The following is a 6,752-nucleotide window of genomic DNA, read 5'->3' as shown; positions in this document are numbered from 1 at the left end:
GTATTAAAAAGATGATTTTCACATACTCTGTGTTCTTTGTATTCATTTCTGTCCACTCCCCAAACTCTGGTAACCAGTGATCTTTTACTATTTCCATAGCTTTGTCTTTCCAGAATGTCATATAGTTGGAATCGTACAGTATGCAGCCTTTGCAGATTGATTTCTTTCACTTAGTAATATGCATTTAAGGTTCCTTCATGTCTTTTCATGGCTTGACAGCTCATTTATTTTAGTGCTGAATAATATTCCATTGTCTGATGTGCCACAGTTGATTGATCCATTTACCTACTGAAGGACATCTTGATTGCTTCCAAGTTTTGGCAATTATGAATAAAGCTTCTATAAACATCCATGTGCATGTTTTGTATGGGTATAAGTTTTAAATTTCTTTGGGTAAAAACCAAGGAACATGACTGCTGGATCATATAGTAAGAGTATGTTTAGTTTTGTAAGAAAAAGCCAAACTACTGTACCATTTTTCATTCCTATCAGCAATGAACGAGCGTTCCTGTTTCTTCACATCCTCACCAGTATTTAGTGTTGTTAGTGTTTCAGATTTTGGTCATTCTGGTAGGTGTGTTGTGGTTGAATTGTTTTTTGACCAGCAAGTTTTTAGATCTTTCCATTACTTTGTGAGTTATTTGGGAACACTTTTGAATAAAGAGTTCACCAATACCACAACAAATAAAACTGAGTGTTACTGGGTACTAGGCAGGGCACTTTGGATTTTACCCGTATTGTGTCCTTAAATACCATGAGATCAGTACTATTGTTGCCCTCTTTTATTTGTGAGGAAAGTGAGGTTTAGGGAAATTGCCTAAATTCATTCAGCTGGAGTTCAGTCTAGGTCTGATTGACTTCAAGTTTCTGGCTTTTTATTTTAGAACAGTTTTAGATTTACAGAAAAGTTACAAAGATATACAGAGAGTTCCTGTATTCCCAGTGCTATGGACTGAATGTTCTGTCCCAGAGTTCATACGTTGAACCCCAGTATGATGACATTGGGAGGTGTGACCCTTGGGAGGTGATTAGGTAATGAGGGTGGACCCCTAATGCATGGGATGAGTGCCCTTGTAAAAGAGAACCCAGAGAGCTCCCTCACCGCTTCCACAATCTGAGAACACAGTGAGAGATCGGCTCTCTACGAAACAGGAAGTGGGCCATCACCAGACGCTGAATCTTCCAGCACCTTGATCTTGGACTTCCAAGCCTCCAGAACTGTGAGAAATAAACGTTTTTGTTCAAGCCACCCAGTCTATGGTATTTTTGTTACAGCAGCCTGAATGGGCTAACATACTCAGTTTCCCATATTAATAACATCTTATGTAACTATGGTACATTTGCTCAAACTATGAGTTTAATATTGGTACATTACTACTTACTAAGCTCTAGACTTTGTTCAGATTTCACCAGTTTTCCCACTAATGTCCTTTTTGTATCTCAGGATCCAGTCCAAAATACCAAACTGCATTTAGCAAAGCTTATAGTTTTGTGGTACCTGGGTGGCTCAGTCAGTTGAATGTCCGACTTCAGCTCAGGTCATGATCTCACAGTTTGTGAGTCGAGCCCTGCATCAAACTCTCTGCTGTCAGCACAGAGCCATCTTCAGATCCTCTGTCTCCCTCTCTCTGCCCCTCCCCTGCTCATGTTCTCTGTCTCTCTCAAAAATAAATAAACATTAATAAAAAATTATAATAAAAAAAGCTTATGGTTTTAACCATTTCACTTGGATTGCCCTATAGAGAAGTTTATAAATCTACAAAAAGGTATACAGTTCCATAATTGTTCTATGGGTCTGGGTGACACAGCTTAATAATGGGACTGTTCAGGTTGAACATTTTTGTTTTCTTTGACTATGTTTGACTGTTCTGATTTTCAGATATACTTTGACTTTGGTATCTGACCTAAAAACTCAGAAACTTTTCCTTAATGCTTTTTGGAATAGGTCTCAGTAACACTTTTTTAGTTTCTTAGTTTTTCAGAGAAACAAGCTCCCTAATAACCATGATAGTGCTACTTAAAACTTTTAAGTCCTCTTGTCCTGATGACTTCCTTTGATATGCCTTTAGTGACCTCTTCCTCTTCCTTTCCATTCCTGTTGCTATCAATTTAGTCCATCCAGGAAAAGACTGTTTCACATCTGGATTATTATAAGAACCCTCAAAGCCTCTTCTAACCTCTAGACTCCCTTCAGTTCCAAACCCATCTTTAATATCATGACCAGACTGACCTTTTAAAATCTTTAGTTTCATCATATTATCCCCCTACCTAGAAAATCCTCAGGCTCTGCTTGATGATTTCGGGAGAAATAATCAGGCTGTAAAATGTTATTAAAACCTTTCTCTATTCTTTTTCCAAACCATAGTCCTATGACTTTTCCAGATGAACCCTTCACCCTAACAAGTCCATTCCTCTGAGTCCATCCAGAACACTGTCACTGACTCAGAGTTCATGCTTATGAGACTACCCTTGTTTGGAATGTCCATTGTCTTCTCTTTTCTGTGTCCAAATATTTTCTATCTTTTAAAGAATGTTCAAGGTTTATCTGATGGCTCTCTAGGATGTATGAAGAATAATTCTCTTCTCTTAGTAATTCAGAACCTCTACTGTTTAAGTTTATCAATGTGTAAAAGTGATGAAGGAAGCCAATTTGTAGTTCTAATTATGACCTTGATGTGTCTTCTCATTTTGTTATTACCACCACCCACCTGTACACAGTCTCTGTCTGGGCAAAATTCTCTTGTCTTGTGCTCCTGGGTACAACTGGAACAAGAACAGAACTTCTAAAGACTTTCTGTAAAACAGAATAAAATGAAAATAAACACCAAATTTCAAGAAGCCACAAATAGCCCAATTTACAAAATATAAATTACTCAATCTACCTTGAGTAGTACTAGTTAGGATTAAGTTCAGATGTATTGGCCAAAAACTCAAACAAAGAATGGCTTAATAATATAGTTTGTTCATTCTTGTAAAAGAAGCCTACCAGTCTGTCACTGAGGACTCAGATATTGATTTTTCTTTTCTTTTTTCAGTCATCACTATAAACATTTATTTTATTAACAATTTTTTTTTCAATGTCCATTTATTTTTGAGAGACAGAGAGAGACAGAGTGTGAGTAGGGAAGGGGCAGAAAGAGAGGGAGACACAAAATTCAAAGCAGGCTCCAGGCTCTGAGCTGTCAGCACAGAGCCCAATGTGGGGCTCGAACCCACGAACCGGGAGATCATGACCTGGGCCGAAGTCAGACACCCAACCAACTGAGCCACCCAGGCACCCCTAAACATTTATTGACATATATCTAGCCACCATTGTTAAAATCTTTTTTTTTAAATTTTTTATTCTAATCACCCGGTGCTCATCACAAGTGTACTCCTTAATCCACATCACCTAAAAATGTGGAATGCTCACAAATTTGTGTGTCATCCTTGTTCAGGGACCACACTAATCTTCTTTGTATCATTCAAATTTTAGTATATGTGCTGCCAAAGCGAGTGCAGATACTGATTTTTCTACTCCACCATCGTTGGCACAAGGACTCCATTCCCAAGGTCATTTCACAGTCTGATATTACTGCTGGAACTCCAGCCATCATGTACATATTCCAGGGAGGAAGAAGAGAAAAGACCAAGGAGCTCCATATGCTCCCCCCTTTAAGAGTCTTCCTGGAAATTTTACCCAACAATTAATTTCCACTTACATTTGATTAGTCATATTTATTATTATTTTATTATTTTTTATCCTTTTGGGTTTTTAATTTTATCTTTAAAAAATGCTTATTTATTTTTTGAGAGAGAGAGAGCGAGAGACAGAGAGAGACCATGAATGGGGGAAGGGTATAGAGAGATGGCAACAGAGGATTGGAAGCCGGTTCTGCACTGACAGCAGTGAGCCCAACGTGTGGCTCGAACTCACGAACTGTGAGATCATGACCCTAGGCAAAATCAGATGCTCAACCAACAGCCACCCAGGCGCTCCTCAAGTTTTTATTTAAATTACAGTTTATTAACCTACAGTGTAATCTTAGTTTCAGGTGTAGAATTTAGTGATTCATCCATCATTTAATAAAACACTCAGGGCTCATCACAAGTGCCTTCCTTAATATTCATTACCCATTTAGTCCACCCATCTGTCCACCTCCCCTCCAGTAACTCTCAGTTTGCTCTCTGTAGTTAAAAGTCTGTTTTTGGGGAGCCTGGGTGGCTCAGTCAGTTAAGCGTCCAACTTCAGCTCAGGTCATGATCTCACAGTCCATGAGTTCGAGCCCCGCGTCCGGCTCTGTGCTGACAGCTCAGAGCCTGGAGCCTGCTTCGGATTCTGTGTCTCCCTCTCTCTCTGCCCCTCCCCTGCTCATGCTCTGTCTCTCTCTGTCTCAAAAACAAATAAAAACATTAAAAAAAAGTCTGTTTTCTGGTTTGCGTCTTTTTTCTTTCCCCTATGTTTATATGTTTTGTTAGTTAAATTCCACATATGAGTGAAATGATATGGTATTTCTCTTTCTCTGACTGACTTATATCACTTAACATAATGCTCTCTAGCTCCATCCACATTGTTGCAAATGGCAAGATTTCATTCTTTTTGATGGCTGAGTAATATTCCATTATATGTACCACATCTTCTTAATCCATTCATCAGTCGATGGGCATTTGGGCTCTTTCCATAATTTGGCTATTGTAGATAATGCTGCTATAAACATTGGGGTGCATGTATCCCTCCAAATCAGTATTTTTGTATCCTTTGGGTGAATACTTAATAGTGCAACTGCTGGATAGTAGGGTAGTTCTATTTTTATCTTTTTGAGGAAACTCCATACTGTTTCCCAGAGTGTGATTGGCCATATTTAGTTTCACACTGCCATACTTAGTTTTGAGGGAGGCTGATCAATATAGTTTTTCATTAGAGAAGATCGTTGCCTTGAATAAAATGGGGTTATGCTAATAAGCACAAAGGGAAGAATGGGTATTGGGTGGACAATTAGCCCTCTCTACCACACATTGCTTCTATGGCTGAGAATCTCTGTTCAGAAGATGTCCTTGCGCTACAAAGCTCGAAGTCACATTGTCTCTTTTGTACTTTGAACTTCTCCCCAGTCTCCATGTAGGGGTGTTGTCTTAGAGCCCATTATGTCAGCATTTCCTCAATCTCCTGGGCTGGCTCACCCCAGAAGAGCCAAATATTTCTCTAGGTTTGTCTTTCTTGGTTTCAGTTTTTGGCCAGTGAGTCCCACCTCTTTCTAGGTGACTCTCATGAAAACACAAGTTTAGTGTAATATGTTGTGGAACTGTCCTCTAGGATAGTAGACTGTAATTTTAATGGCTCCCAATAAAGCATGGATCTGGTACTTACCCCCTATGTGATGCCTTTCCACGTTGATTTTGGATTTGGTCATGTGACACACTTTGGTCAGTGAGACATCAACAAATGTCAAGCCAGAGACCTGATATGTGCTCTTGCACTGAGGCTTGCCTACTTTTATCAGCTCTGTGTAAGAAATGCAGGCCATCTTGTCAGAGAGGCTGCATGGATAAGAATGGAGACATTCCAGCTGGCAGCCCCAGTTGATCTCCAGGCATGTGAGTGAGGCCCTCTTGGATCTTCCAGCCCCAGATAAGCTGCCAGATGATTATAGTCACGTGAGTAATTCTAGACAAAATACCAGAAGAACCACCCGGTTGAGCTCACGTACAGGATCATGAGTTAATAAATGGGTGCTGTTTTAAGCCATTAAGTTTTGAGGTGGTCTTTTATGCAGAAAGAAACCTGAGCCATCTTGGATATTGCTCAGAGATGTTGTGGCTTGGGCTAGGGTTGTGGATGGGTCATACCTGCTAACCACAAGGCTGTGGTTTCAGGAACATATGCTCTAGTAAGCACTTGTTCTCGTCATTCAACATCCTTTCTCCCTCTTTTGGTAACAATACTGGGGTTTTACTTGGGGCCATCAGTTATTCAGTTCTCACATGTGATTGCTTTGGCCACGGTGTTTGGACAGGAAGAGGTAGGTGATCTAATTCAGACAATTAAAAGTCAGGTTTAGGATTTGTTCAAATTCTCTTTTCATCTAGAAGACAGACTCTGCCGTTATGCAGGGTCTGAGGAAACTGGTTCAGCCCTCTTTTTTGGTAATGAAGACACACTAAACAGGCATTAGGAAGTTTTGCTCTAAAGACGTTCCTAAAGGAAACCCTCGTGTAGAGCTTGTGGGGACATAAACTGATGCTGCCATACTGCAGAGTAATCTGGCCATAATAAATACAAACACATACACCTCTGACCCAGCAACAAATGCCCTAGGGAAACTCTCTAGGGGACACAGATGACCATCTTCATCAGAGCAGTTTCTGGCAGCAGAGAATTAACACTAGTTGAAAGCTAGGAGGATGAACAAGTGAAATATTGTGGAATACTATGCAACATTCAAAAGTAATAATGTAGTTCAGCACCATGGCTGGCTGGAAGATCTTGGCACTCATCTCCCCCACAAAAACAAACAAAAATCCCAGTAAGTAAACAACTACAAACTGGTGAAAACAGCTCTGGGGAAGCTCTGGACTACAATGAAGGAGCAGCAGAACTCTGCAGAGCTAAGAAACTGAGGATGGCTGCATAGAAAAGAGTAGGAAACATTTTACCTGTGTCATCCCCTCCCCCTGTCCAAAACAACTCAGCTCCAAGAAGGATCCCCTTGGAGGGATCCTTTTTCCATGGAGGAAAAAGAGAGCAGAACCCTAGTAAGCCTCACTGCCCTTGC

General features: G+C 40.2%; 1 non-coding gene across 1 annotated transcript; it reads right to left on the bottom strand.

Moving 5' to 3' along the window:
- Positions 1-3,393: 3,393 nt before the first annotated feature.
- LOC125935842 (U6 spliceosomal RNA) lies at positions 3,394-3,499 on the bottom strand. The gene has a single exon (XR_007461826.1). It is a non-coding gene; the product is annotated as a U6 spliceosomal RNA (small nuclear RNA).
- Between the last annotated feature and the right edge of the window lie 3,253 nt (positions 3,500-6,752).

Source organism: Panthera uncia, assembly GCF_023721935.1.
Source record: "Panthera uncia isolate 11264 chromosome A1 unlocalized genomic scaffold, Puncia_PCG_1.0 HiC_scaffold_17, whole genome shotgun sequence".
NCBI classification, from domain to species: domain Eukaryota; kingdom Metazoa; phylum Chordata; class Mammalia; order Carnivora; family Felidae; genus Panthera; species Panthera uncia.
The sequence above is the reverse complement of the archived record's forward strand: the minus strand, read 5'-3'. Positions and strand labels throughout refer to the sequence as shown.